Here is a 15,704-nt window from a genome sequence, read left to right as displayed (position 1 = left end):
CAAGTTTCTGTAAACATGCCACCATTTGTTCTCTGTATTTTCAATAATACAACCAGCTACAATGCTGCACAATGAGAGGAAAGGGTAGGACATCATGGTCCACAGTCGGAGAAAGAGGAAGAAAGAAGGGAAGGAGAGGTGGAGAATCAGAAGAGGTCTTGGAACCATGTGACGAGATGGACTGTGCCTAAGATATGACTAAAATCGCATATAATGAGTGAAATATCAATGGTAGGTATCTATGCGGTCTTGGAGGTTTAGGATGGAAAAACTATTGCCCAGCATTGTGCTGTAGGTTAATTAAAAGAATCCCAGTTTCTGTGTTATGATTTGTATATACAGCTGGGTTAGAAATAATTGCTGTTTAACTAAAAGATATTTCAATAGTAAATATAAATAGCTATTAACAAATGGCACCCAGCTAATCTAACTGTACCATAAATGGTCATCAACTAATCTAAGTATACACAGCCTTTACATCATACTTTAACATAAGTTGGTGGGGAAAATAAGGTCTCAGTAATAAAACCTCAACAACCAAAACTTAAAACCTAAAAACTCCCAGATCAATTACTGTCTTTTTAAGAGAGACTTTTAAACTGACACAGGAGCAACAGAAAGCCTATTGTGGAAATACCTATTATGACATCACAATGGAATTTTGACGTCAAAATGCTATTATGAAATCACAATGGAATTTTGAAATCAAAATGCTATTATACCCTCAAAATGCTATTTTTGATATCATTATGTTATTTTGACATGACAATGGAATTTTGATATCAGAATGCTATGTTGACATCAAAATAGTGTCATGACACCACAATGTTATTATGACATCACAAGGCTATTATAACATCAAAATTCTATTACGGCATTATTGTCATATGACATCACAACGGAATTTTGACATCACAATATTGTTATGACAGCATAATGTTAGGACATCCAATGGTATTATATCACAATGGTTTTATGACTTCAATGATATTATGACATCACAATGTTATTACAACTTCACAATGGGATTAGAATATCACAATTCTATTATGACATCCAAAAGCTTTTATGATATCACAATAGTATTATGACATTATAAATCAATTCGAACATAATTGTGGTATGAGATCACATTGGAATAATGACATCACAATGGCATTATGATCTAAAAATACTATTAAATCATCACAAATCTCTTATAACATCACAATGATATTATATTACAATGGCATTGTGACCTCAAAAGGCTATTATCACCTCACAATGGTCTGACATCTCAATGCTAGTATGACATCAAAATAGAATGGGCAGATGGATGGGTGGCTGAATGGGTGGGTGGATGGATGATGAATGGATGGGTGGGTGAATAGGTGGATGGTGGGTGGATGGATGACGAATAGTGGCTGGGCACAAAGCTTTACCGGGGATGTAACTCATTTTTGTTTATATTGAGTGCCTGGCAGCATCACCAGTCTGAGTTGGGAATGCTGGAAGGTATGTCTATCAAAATGGTATCATGACATCATTATAGTATGACATCCAAATACTATCATATCATCACATGGTATCATGATATTACAATGGTATTATGACATAACTTCTCTGTCATGATATCAAAATGGCATTATGATATCCAAATGTTATTATAACATCACAATATTATTATGACATTACAGTGCTCTTCACAATGACACATCACAATGGAATTATGACAGCACAGTTGATATTTGCTTCACAATGGTATTACAACATCACAGAGTTATGATGGCAACACAATGCTATTATGACACAACAATGACAATATTCCATAAAAATCCTATTATGACATTAATATGGTATTTTGACTTCACAATGGTATTGTGACATCACAATTCTATTAGGATATCACAATTGTAATATGACATCACAATTTATTATGAAATTTCTATTTTTTCATGTTCACAATTGTGTCATGACATTTAGTGCTCTTATTACATTACCATGGTATTATGACATCTCAATTATATTATGACATCACAATTGTAATATGATATCAAAACTTTATTATGACATCTCAATGGCTTTATGTCATCACAATTGTGTAATGACATCTCAGTGTTCTTATGATGTCACATGGTATTATGACATCACAATGGTGTCATGAGATCCTAATGGTATTATAACATCACAATGCTATTATGACATCACAATGATATTTTAACATGATTATGGTATGTTATCGCAATAGAATTTTGAAATCACAATGGCATTATGACCTCAAAAGGCTATTATGACATCACAATGGTCTGACAGCTTAATGCTATTATGACATCAAAATGATAGGACATCAAAATGATGTTATAACATCAAAATGGTATTATGACATCACAAAGGCATTGTCATGATGCCTTTTGATGTCATAACATCAAAATTCTACTATGACAATCCAGCTGTATTAATTCAAAACAATGGAGTCATGACATCTCACAGCTTTTATTGAATTACAATGTTTTTTGTGAAATAACAATGGGGTCATGATATCCCAATGGAATTAGTAATTTCAAAAAACTATTTTGAAATGATTATGGTATGAAATCACAATGGAATTATGGCCTCAAAAGGTGATTATGACATCACAATCTTATGATATCAAGATAGTATTATGACATCAAAATGCTATTATGACATCAAAAGAGTATCACATTCCAATATAATTATGACATCATGATGGTATTTTGACATCACACTGATATTATGAGATCACAATGCTATTATGACATCACAAAGTATTATATTTCAATGCTATTATGACATCACAATGATAAGAAAGCACATTGGTGCTATGATATCACAATGTCTTTATGACATCAAAATGCAGTTATGACATCACAATCATATTATGCCATCAAAATGCTATTATGGCATCACAATGGTATTATGATTTTTTTTATAAAATCACATCACAGTGGTATTATGACATCACTAATTTATTATGACATCTAAATGGTATTATGTCATAACAAGGTTGTCATTACATATAAGTGCCTTTATGACATCACAATGGTAATATGAACTAAAAAGGGGTCATGAAATCCCAAAGCATTATGACATCACAATGTTCTTATGACAGCATAATAGTATAATATTCCAATGTTATTATAATTTCAAAATGACATTATGATATCATAGTGCTTATGACATCTAATGTAATTATTAGATGACAATAATAAGACATCCCAATGCTATAATATCCTTACAATGACATGATATCACATTGGTATTGTAACATCATCATGGTGTTATGACTTCACAATGTTATTATGACCTCAAAATGCTTTTTATGACATTACAAAGGTATGATAATTTCAGAATGCCCTTATGTTATATCAATACAATCATGACATCACCATGATATAACACTCAATGATATTATGACATCATAATAGTATTATGACATTACAATGGTATTGTGACAACACAAGGCTATTATGACTTCACAATGGTATTATGACTTCACAATGCTATGATGACATCACAATTTTATGACATCATACTGGTATTAGCACCTCATAATACTATGATGACATCATAATTGTATTATAAAATCACAATGGTATTATGATATAACAATGCTATGATGACATCTCAACGATATACCATCACAAGGCTATTATGACATCACAGTTATATAACATCACAATGCTATGTGGACATCACAGTGGTATGACTTCAAAATGATATTATGACATCACCATGTTATTAGCACAGTACTATTACATCAAGATTGTGCTATGACATCACAATGGACTTTTGACATCAAAATATTATTATGAATTCACAACTTTATGAGTTCACAATGCTATGATGACATCAGAATGGTATTATGACATCCTAATGCTTTCATGACATCACAATGCAATTATTATATGACAATGGCATAACATCAAAATTCGTCATGATATCTCAATGCTATTTGACATCAAAATGCTATTACAACATGATTATTTTATGACATCACAAAGGAAATTTGAGAATCACAATGATATTATGCCATTACAGTGCTTTTATGATATCACAATGCTATTATGACTTCACAACGCTCTTATAAGATCATAATGCTAGTATGATATCACAATGCTATTACGATATCTGAATGGTATTCAAGATTACAAAGATATGAAATCACAATGCTATTATAACATCACAAATGTATTATGACATCTAAATAGTATTATGACATTACAATGTTATGACATGCCAATGGAATTATGATTTCACAATATTATTATGACATCACTATGATATTATGACATGACAATATTATGACTTCACAACAGTATGACTTTGCAATATTAAGATATCTCAATGCTATTATGACATTACAATGCTTTTATGACATCAAAATGCTATTATGGTATCTCAATGCTATGATGATATTACAATGATAGGAAATCACAATGCTATTATTGACATCACAAAGGTATTTTGACATCACAATTCTATTATGACATTACAATACTATTTCGACTTGACTTAACAAATTCGCTATGCTATGATGAAATCATAGTGGTATCACATCCCAATGGTATTATGATTTCACAATGTTATTATGACATCACAATGCTTTTATGATTTTTGAAATTGTATATCGAAATGTGTTATGATATCAAAATGGAATTTTGAGATAAAAAACTATTATGACTTCATAACAGTAAGACTTTCCAATGAGATTACAACATCCAATGCTATGATGACACCACAATGCTATTATGAAGTCACAATGGCATCATGACATGAAAATTCATCATGATATCCCAATGCTATTATGATATCACAATGGTTACATGATGATTGGCTGAGAGGGAGAATGATGTCATGAAACAAGTGAAAACCATTAAGAATTTGAGGAGACAGTTATTAAAAGAGCCAAATGGACAGCCTGCTTGAGAGAAAGGCTGAGCAGCCCTACATGCCTCAATCTGGGCAGCTGAAAGCACACAACTGAGAGAGGACATTTCCTGTGTCCAATATTCTTAGTTCAGGTAATCTGTCACATATTTCTTTCAAGTGGTCATTAGTTCTGTGTCCTTGACATGTGATTTTCATATCAGCACAGATCCCAATATTATTTATTAAATGTAGAGATATGTCATCAGTCAGTGAATTACTTACTGGGAATACCCTCCCTGACCAAAGCAACTTTTTGGGACAGTGCTTATAATTTTACAGAGACTGTCCATGATGTCACATCAGCAAGCAGATAATTTGTTGTAGACTTTCAGAAGAACTGAGAGCATATGATACTGAATGACAAGGAGCAGGCAGAAGAGGGAAACTGAGAGACACACAGAGAGAAAGAGATTCAAGGAGACATTGCAATTCAAATCACCAGGAAGTGGAAGAAGACAGAGGGACATGTAGACTAAAAGAATATGGTTATCGATAGTTTGTCATTCAATATAACTATTAAAGTCCCAGCAAATTCCAAGTTCTGTGTTCTAAAGAACAGAATTGATAATTTCCTTTGGGGAAAATGTGGAATATTTCCATAATGGAGTATTATTCAGCTAAAACAATGATATCATGATATTTTCAGGCAAAAGGATGGAATCAGGAAAAATCATGCTGGGTGAAGTAACTAAAATGCAGACAAACAAATATAGTATGTATTCACATATTTGGAGGACTCCTAATAGTTTGGGAAAAAGTACCAATAGGCCATCTATTTGTGACCAAAAAAGTTTTCTATAAGGGGGCCTAGATGGCAGTGAATTGAGCTGTTGGGCCTGGGTATCCTACAGAAATTTTCAAGTAAGCCAGACTATTGTTATTAAAATATGTTGCTGTCTGCCCTAAACTGATTGATCATGGTCATGTTCTTCTATCCACAGAGATGCTTCCTTCTGCATCAAATCGGATTGCATACAGAAACCCACAGTAAAGTCATGAGGATGAGAAATCTTTCCATCTTCTGATATATTTTTCTAATTTTTCTTGTGAGACTTGAAATTTTTTTTCATACAATCTTTGACTTTCTTGGTTAGGGTCACACCAAGGTACTTTATGTCTTTGACCAAAAACAAGAACACACCAAAGATATCATCCACTATGACCAAGTAGACTTCATCCCAGGTACACAGGGTTGTTTCAATATAGGGAAATCCATCAATGTGATACACCATATTAAAAAAAATGAAAAAAAAAATCCACATGATAATCTCCTTAGATGCTGAAAAAGCATTGGAAGAAATCCAACATCCATTCATCTCCATAGTATTGGAGAGATCATGGACACAAGGCACATATCTAAATATAGTAAAGCAATAGCGAACAAGCCTATAGCCAACAACAAATTAAACAGAGAAAAACATAAAGCAATCCCACTGAAATCAGGGAAAAGGCAAAGCTGCCCACTCCATATATCTTCAACATAGTTCTGAAAGTCCTTACTACAGCAATAAGACAATTGAAGGAGATCAAGTGGATACAAATCAGAAAGGAAGAAATCAAAGTATCACTTTTTGCAAATGACATGATAGTATACCTGAGTGACCCCAAAAATTCTCCCAAGGAACTTCTACAGTTGATAAACACCTTCAGCAAAGTGGCTGGATACAAAATTAATTAAAAAAAATCAGTAGCTCTCTTGTATACAAAAGACCAAAGGGCTGAGAAAGAAATTAGGGAAACAAAAGGAAATATATTATCTAAGAAGGCCAAACCTGCTAACCTTGACCAGACATTTCATCACTGGAGACTCCACATGTAAATAGATGGTCTTTGAGGGCACATTGCAATGCAAACCACCAGGAAGTAGACAATGATGGAGGGAATTCTAGGCTAAAAGAACATTATTATCCTGAGTGTTTGTCATTCAATACAATGACTAAATTGCCCTCAACTTCAAAACACCAAAGAACAGGACTGGCAATCTCCTTTGGGGGAAACATGGAATATTTCCATAATGGAGTATTTTTCAGCTAAGAAAATGACATCATGATATTTTCCAGCAAATGGATGGAACCAGGAAATATCATCCTGGGAGAAGTAACTATAATGCAGAAAGACAAATATGTTGTGTATTCACTTATTAGGAGGTCTCCTAATAGTGGAGTTTAAGTACTAATAGGCTATCTACTATGACCAAAGCAGTCTTCCACTATGGGGATAGGATGGCAGTTTATTGAGATTTTGGGTTAGGGCATCCTACCGAAATTGTCAAGCAACACAGACTGTTGTTATTAAAATATGTTGCTCCCTGTCCTCAACTAATAGGTCAATTCCATTTATTGGATCTACAAAAATGCCTGGTTCTGAATCAAATGGGATTGCATACAGAGACCCATACTCTGATATTATGCAGAGAGTGACCTTAAAATACCCAGCATTAAATGGGATTTACCTATGAAATTCTACCTTCCCTCAGCTCTCTGCTAACACTGCAGGAGAGGAGGCAGGAAACTAGTCATAAGTAGAGGGAATTAAGGACAAAAGGAGAACAATGCCCTGTGAATCAAGCTGAAGAAGATGATACAATGATACAGCCACATTTGGTGAGACCTGATAAGCTAGTGTCAGATAGAAGGATGAGGAGGATCCCCCCTATCAGGGAACTAGAAAAAGAGCATAGGGATAGAGAAAGTTGAGTTGGTGGCACTGGAAGGAGAAAAGGGATGGGGCAGGAGTGGAGATACAAGGTGAACAAATCATAATAAATAAATACATAATAAAATCTGTGAACAAAGTTGTGAGATACTGAGCTCTTCAGGACTGATGGCTTCTTCTTGGTGTTGGTGACAGAATGCTGAAATGATGAATTTAGTTTTCTTTAAGGAAATTGGCACTGAGACTCTGATCGTATTTCAATGAGTATATGAACAACACATATTTCAATTGATGTATTTTAAAGAAAAAAATATTCGTGTGACTCCTGGATAGGAATTTGAACCTGGGATCAATGAAAAAGGAGTATAATGTATATTATATGAATTTCCCACATTATAAATATAATATGCTGACAACTTTTAAAATGCCTTTTAACATGGTGAAGAGATTCCGCTTAATGTGGGCAAAGTTTGATTTTGAATGGCATGGTTTCCAGGAACTCATTATGTAGCAGAGAATCCTAGCCATGAACTAGTGCTTACCCAGCTACCTCAGACCCCATGAGCTCAGTGGGCACTTCTGAACAAGCAGTTGTGGCACTAACACTATGTTTACATGGTTTGTCTAGAGGACATCAAGAAACTCTTCTGCTCTTATGTCCTAGCCATATAACAGGGACCCATTTCTCTGTCCTAAATGACCAGTTTTAATTGTAAACCCCAGGACCAATATGGTTTCTCACTGGCCACTGAGCAAAACCAGCCAGATCGGCCAAGGCAGCCCAGTTCATAGGAGTTTGCTAAAAATAGTGTGCAACAACCCCAGGTGTCAAATAGTTTATTGCCCTTTAGTTCTCCTTTTTACATACACCAATATTTCTCTCTTTCAGCCACACCAGTCCCAGGAACTGTCTGCTTTCCTTCTCTCTTCCCTACCCTTAAAGTCTCAATACTACAGGGAACCTTAGACACTGCCAGTCCATTACATCAAGAAGAATGTGAAGGTACATTTAGTGAGAACATGAATAACTGCTCAGTTGAAAGTTATAACCTAGGATTTTTCAGATCAAGAGCCCAGTAGGAGACCACCTTGTCATTCTATACATTCCCCTTAATCTCACAATACTTTGAAGCTTCCCTACTTAGGAAGCTGTACAATTAAATAAACATTAAAGTTTCATTTCCTACCTGACATTGTCACAGAGGTAAACAGGATTAAAGGTGTGAGATATGGAAAAAGGGATGAGATAAAGGCTTGTTTGGTTTCACAAGAAAAAGTCACATTTGCACAGGACCAGAGACACAGGACACTAAGGAATGTTTGTTTACTCATCTCCATGGAAACCCCAAAATTCTCTCAGGTACTGATTGGCTGAGAAGGAGAATGATACCATGCAACAGATGAAAGCCAGTAAGAGTTTCAGGAGCCAGGTATTAAAAGGGCCAAGTGAACAGCCTGCTTGAGAGAAAGGCTGAACAGCCCTATATCCATCAATTTGGACAGATTAAAGCACACAATACAGGGATGACACTTCTTGTGTCCAAGATTTTTAGTTCAGGAAAAGTGTCACATATTTCTTTCAAGTGGTCTTTTATTATTTTTTTTTCAATGCAGTTTATTCAGGAACCTTGAACAATCTTCTGACCCTGGGGTAAGCCAGCCCACAGCTTAAATAGCCTCTGGGCAGCCAACCCCAGCGTGCCACATGGGCAATGCAGATAGGTCCACATACAGGGAAGCAAGCCAGATCCTCAGCCTTAGCCAAATATGGAGTTGTTTGTGACAAAGTCACCAGTTTCACATTATCACAGATTCCATTATTATTTGTTAAATGCACATATGTCCTCAGTCATTGAATTACTTACTGCGAAAATGCTCCCTGACAATGGCTAATCTTTGAACACAAAGTGTTTAATTGGGACCTTACTTATATTTTTACAGAGAACATCCATGATGTCACATTGGCAAGCAGTAATCTTCTTGTAGTCCTACAGCAGAATTGAGAGCTTTTCATAATTAACCACAAGCAGCAGGCAGAGAGCATGTGACAGAGAGAGCAAGAGAGAGAAAGAGCTAGAGAAGCAGATTCAGAAATATAAAGACAGAGACTGAAAGAAACATAGATATAAATTAATAGAGACAGAGAGATGGGGACTCCATTCAGTCTGTTCACTATCATATGCATATCAACCTCCTAGCACACCCTCTTATAACACCAAAAGGAATTATATTTTATAATATTATTTTAATTTTTATTAGTTACACTCTATTCACTTTGAATCTCTCCATAAACCCCTCCCTCTCCCCCTCCCAATCCCACCATCACTCCAACTTCTCCACTCATGTCCCTCCCCAAGTCCACTGATAGGGGAGGACTTCTTCCTCCTTCTGATTCTACTCTACCACATCTCATCAGGAGTAGCTGCATTGTCTTCCTCTGTGGACTGTTAAGGCTTCTTCAACATCAAGGTGTGGTTTTCAAAGAGCAGGCCAATCAGTTCATGTCAGAGGCAGTCCCTTTTCCCATTACTATGGAACCCAATGGGAATGAAATGCCCTAGGCTATATCTGTGCAGTAGTTCTAGGTTACCTAATGCATAGTACTTGGTTGGAGTATGAGTCTCAGGAAAAAGAAAAATAAATGTGCTCAGGATTTTTGGTTCTGTTGACTCATTGTGGAGCTCCTGTCCTCTCCAGATCTTACTATTTCCCAGTTCTTTCATTAGATTCCACACACTCTGCCCAACCCTTGGCAAAAATCTCAGCATTTGCTTTGATAGTCTACATGGCAGAGCCTTACAGAGGCCCTCTGTGGTAGGCTACTAACTTGTTCCCTGTTTTCTCCTTTTTCTGATATCCAAACTCTTTTTTTCTTTCGGGATCAGGATTGAGCATTTTAGCCAGAGTCCTCCGTCTTGATTAGTTTCCTTAGTTGTACAGATTTTAGTATGTTTATCCTATATTAAATGTTTATATGAGTGAGTATATACTGTGTGTGTCTTTATTGTTCTGGGATAGCTCCTTTCCAGTTCCCACAATTTACCTGCAAATTTCATGATTCCCTTGTTTTCTATTGCTGAGTAATAATTCACTGAGTAGATATATCATAATTTCTGTATCCATTCTTCAGTTGGGGGGCATCTGGGTTGTTTCCAGGGTTTGGCTATTACAAATAAAGCTGCTACAAACACAGTTTGGGAATGTCATTATTGTGTACTTGAGCCACTTTTGTATATATGCCTAGGAGTAATATAGGTGAATCTTGAGGAGGCGCTATTCCTAGATATCTGAAGAAGGCCAATCAGATTATGTCAGAGGCAGTCCCTCTTCACATTACTATGTAACCCAATTGGACTCTGAACTGCCCTGGGCTACATCTGTGCAGGGGTTCTGGGTTATCTCCATGAATAGTCCTTGGTTGGAGTATGAGTCTCTGGGAAGTTCCCTGTGTTCAAATTTTCTTCTTCTGTTGCTCTCCTTGTGGAGACCCTGTCCTCTCCAGCTCTTACTATTTCCCAGTTCTTACCTAAAATTCCATTTACTCTGCCCAACAGTTGCCCATCAGGCTCAGCATCTGCTTTGATAGTCTGTAGGGCAGAGGCTTTCAGAGGCCCTCTGTGGTAGGTTCCTAGGTTGTTTCCTGTTTTCTTCTTCTTCTGATGTCCATCCTCTTTGCCTTTCCGGATGGGGATTAGACATTTTAGTTAGGGTCCTCTCTCTTGCTTAGTTTCTTTAGATACCCAGGTTTTAGTGGGCTTGTCCTAAGTTGTATGTCTCTATGAGTGAGTATATACCATGTGTGTCTTTTTGCTTCTGGGACAACTCACTCAGGATGATCCTTTCCAGATCCCACCGTTTACCTGCAAATTTCATGATTTCCTTATTTTTCATTGCTAAGTAATATTCCATTGGGTAGATGTACCACCATTTCTGCATCCATTCTTTAGTTGAGCGGCATCTGGGTTGTTTCCAGCTTCTGGCTATTACAAATAAAGCTGCTACAAACATGCTTGAGCAAATGTCCTTTTTGTGTACTTGAGCCTCTTTTGGATATATGCCCAGGAGTGGTATGGCTGTATATTGAGGAAGCACTATTCCTAATTGTCTGAGAATGCTCCAGATTGATTTCCAGAGTGGTTGTACAAGTTTACATTCCAACCAGCAGTGGAGAAGGGTTCCCCTTTCTCCACAACCTCTCCAGCATGTGTTGTCACTTGAGTTTTTGATCTTGGCCATTCTCATGGGCGTAAGGTGAAATCTCAGGGTTGTTTTCATTTGCATGTCCCTAAATGGCTAGTGAGGTTAAGCATTTCTTTAAGTGCTTCTCTGCCATTCGGTATTCCTCTACAGAGAATTCTGTTTAGCTCTGTTCCCCATTTTTTAAGTGTATTACGTGGTTTGCTGCTTTTCAGCTTCTTTAGTTCTTTATATATACTGGATATGAGTCCTCTGTCAGATAAAGGGTTGGTGAAGATTCTTTCCCAATCTGTAGGCTGTCACTTTCTTTTGATGATGGTGTCCTTTGCTTTACAGAAGCTTTTCAGTTTCATGAGGTCCCATTTATTAATTGTTGCTCTTAGAGCCTGTGCTGTTGGTGTTCTGTTCAGGAAGTTTTCTTCTGTTCCAATGAGTTCAAGGATATTTCCCACGTTTTTTTCAAGCCGATTTAATGTGTCTGGTTTTATGTTGAGGTCTTTGATCCACTTGGACTTCAGTTTTGTGCAGGGTGAAAAGGATGGATATATTTTCATTTTTCTACATATAGACATCCAGTTGGACCAGCACCATTTGTTGAAGATGCTATCTTTTTTCCATTGAATGGTTTTGGCGTCTTTGTCAAAGATCAGGTGTCCATAAGAGTGTGGGTTTATTTCTGGGTCCTCTGTTCGGTTCCATTGTTCCACCATTCTGTTTCTATGCCAGTACCATGCAGTTTTTAAAACTGTTCCTCTATAGTACAACTTAAGATTAGGGATGGAGATACCTCCAGAAGATCTTTTATTGTAGAGGATTGTTTTAGCAATTTTGGGTTTCTTGTTATTCCTATGAAGTTGAGAATTTTTCTTTCCAGGTCTTTTACAGAATTGTGTTGGTAATTTGATGGGCATTGCATTGAATCTCTAGATTGCTTTTGGTAAAATGGCAATTTTAACTATGTTAATCTTGCCAAGCCATGTGAATGGGAGATCTTTCCATCTTTTCATATCTTCTTCTAATTCTTTCTACAGAGATTTGAAATTTTTTTCATACAAGTCTTTGACTTCCTTGGTTAGGGTTACTCCGAGGTACCTTATGTCATTTGTGGCTATTGTGAAGGGTGTTGTTTCCCTAATTTCTTTCTCAGCCCTTTTGTCTTTTGTATACAGGAAGGCTACTGATCTTTTCGAGTTAATTTTGTATCTGGCCACATTGCTGAAGGTGTTTATCAGCTGTAGGAGTTCCCTGGTAGAGTTTTTGGGGTCACTCACATATACTATCATATCATCTGCAAATAGTGATGATTTGACTTCTTCCTTTCCAATTTGTATCCCCTTGATCTCCTTCAACTGTCTTACTGCTCTAGCAAGGACTTCCAGCACTATGTTGAAGAGATATGGAGAGAGTGGGCAGCCTTGTCTTGTCCCTGATTTTAGTGGGATTGCTTTAAGTTTCTCTCCATTCAGTTTGATATTGGCTATAGGCTAGCTATATATCACCCTTACTATGTTTAGATATGTGCCTTGTATCCCTGATTTCTCCAATACTTTAAACATGAATGGATGTTGGATTTTGTCAAAGGCTTTTTCAGCATCTAGGGAGATTATCATGTGGTTTTTTTTTCTTTCAGTTTCTTAATATGGTGGATCACATTGATTTATTTCCATATATTGAACCACCCTGCATACCTGAGATGAAGCCTACTTGGTCATGGTGGTTAATATCTTTAATGTGTTCTTGGATTCGGTTTGCAAGTATTTTATTAAGTATTTTTGCATCAATGATCATGAGGGAGATTGGCCTGAAATTCTCTTTCTTTGTTGAGTCTTTGTGAGGTTTAGGTACCAAGGTGACTGTGGCTTCATAGAATGAGTTTGGTAATGTTCCTTCTGTTTCTATTTTGTGGAATAGTTTGAAGAGAATTGGTGTTAGCTCTTCTTGGAAGGTCTGGTAGAATTCTGCGCTGAAGCTATCTGGTCCTGGGATTTTTTTTTGGATGGGAGACTTTTGATGACCGCTTCTATTTCTTTGGGGGATATAGGACTATTTAGTTGATTTACCTTGTCCTGATTCAGCTTTGGTAAGTCAAATCGATCAAGAAAACTGTCCATTTCATTTAGATTTTCAAATTTTGTGGAATATAGACTTTTGAAGTAAGTCCTAATGATTGTTTGGATTTCCTCAGTGTCTGTAGTTATATCCCCTTTTTCATTTCTTAATTTGTTGATTTGGGTGGTGTCTCTCTGCCTTTTATTTAGGTTGGCTAAGGGTTTGTCGATCTTGTTGATTTTCTCAAAGAACCAGCTCTTGGTTTCATTGATTCTTCGAATTGTTTTATTTGTTTCCAATTGATTGATTTCAGCCCTGAGTTTGATTATTTCCAGCCGTCTACTCCTTCTTGGTGTGTCTGCTTCTTCTTTTTCTAGGGGTTTTAAGTGAGCCATTAAGGTGCTTGAACGAGCTGTCTCGAATTTCTTCTTGAAGGCACTTAGTACTATGAACTTTCCTCTTAGCACTGCTTTCATTGTGTCCCACAAGTTTGGGTATGTTGTGTCTTCATTTTCATCGATTTCTTAGAAAGACTTTAATTTCTTTCTTTATTTCTTCCCTGACCCAGCTTTCATTTAGTAACAAGTTGTTCAGTTTCCATGTGTGTATGGGGTTTTTGCTATCTGTTATTGTTGAGGTCCAGCTTTATTCCATGGTGATCAGACAAGATACAAGGGATTATTTCAATCTTCTTGTATCTGTTGAGGCTTGCTTTGTAACCCACTATATGGTCTATTTTGGAGAAGGTTCCATGAGGTGTTGAGAATAAGGTAAATTCTTTTGTGTTTGGGTGTAAAGTTCTGTAAATGTCTGTTAGGACCATTTGATTCATTACCTCTGTCAGAGACATTGTTTCTTTGTTTAATTTCTGTTTTGTTGACCTGTCCTTTGTTGAGAGTGGGGTGTTGATGTCTCCCACTATTAATGTGTGGGGATCTATATGTGCTTCAAATTTTACCAATGTTTATTTCACAAATGTGGGTGCTCTTGTATTTGCGGCATAGATGTTCAGGATTGTGATGTCTTCCTGGTGGAATTTTCCCTTGATGAGTATGAAGTGTCCTTCCCCATCTCTTTTGAATAATTTTGGTTGAAAGTCTATTTTATCAGATATTAGAATGGCTACTCCTGCTGGCTTCTTGGGTCCATTTGCTTGGAAAGTCGTCTTCCAACTCTTTACCCTCAGGTAATGTCTATCTTTGTGACTTAGGTGTGTTTCTTGTATGCAACAGATTGCTGGGTTTTAATTATGTATCCATTTTGTTAATCTGTGTCTTTTTATTGGAGAGTTGAGTCCATTGATGTTGAGAGAGATTAATGACCACTGACTGCTAGATCCCTTGATTTTGATGTTGGCTGTGGTCATCAGGTTGTGTGCTTGGTTGCTTTTTGTTTTACTGAAGTGAGGTTATTTATTTCCTGTGTTTTCTTGAATGTAGCTAGCTTTCTTGGGTTGTATTTTCCCTTCCCGTGTCTTCTATAATGCTGGATTTGTTTGTAGATATTGTTTTTGTCATTGTATATCTTGTTTTCTCCATCTATGAGGACTGCGAGTTTTGCAGGGAATAGTAGCCTGGGCTGACATCTGTGTTCTCTTAGGGTCTACATGATATCCGTCCAAGCCCTTCTGGCTTTCATAGTCTCTGTTGAAAAGTCAGGTGTGATTCTAATGGGTTTGCCATTATGTGTTACTTGGCCTTTTTCCCTTGCAGCTTTTAGTATTTTTTCTTTGTTCTGTATACTTACTGTTTTGATTATTATGTGGCAGGAGGATTTTCTTTTCTGGTCAAATTTGTTGGGTGTTCTGTAGGCCTCATGTATTCTATTTTTTTTAATTTTTTATTTTTTTTTATCAGTTACATTTATTAACTCTG

This window comes from Meriones unguiculatus (genome assembly GCF_030254825.1).
Source record: "Meriones unguiculatus strain TT.TT164.6M chromosome Y unlocalized genomic scaffold, Bangor_MerUng_6.1 ChrY_unordered_Scaffold_23, whole genome shotgun sequence".
Lineage (NCBI taxonomy): Eukaryota > Metazoa > Chordata > Mammalia > Rodentia > Muridae > Meriones > Meriones unguiculatus.
Note: the sequence above shows the minus strand (reverse complement) of the source record.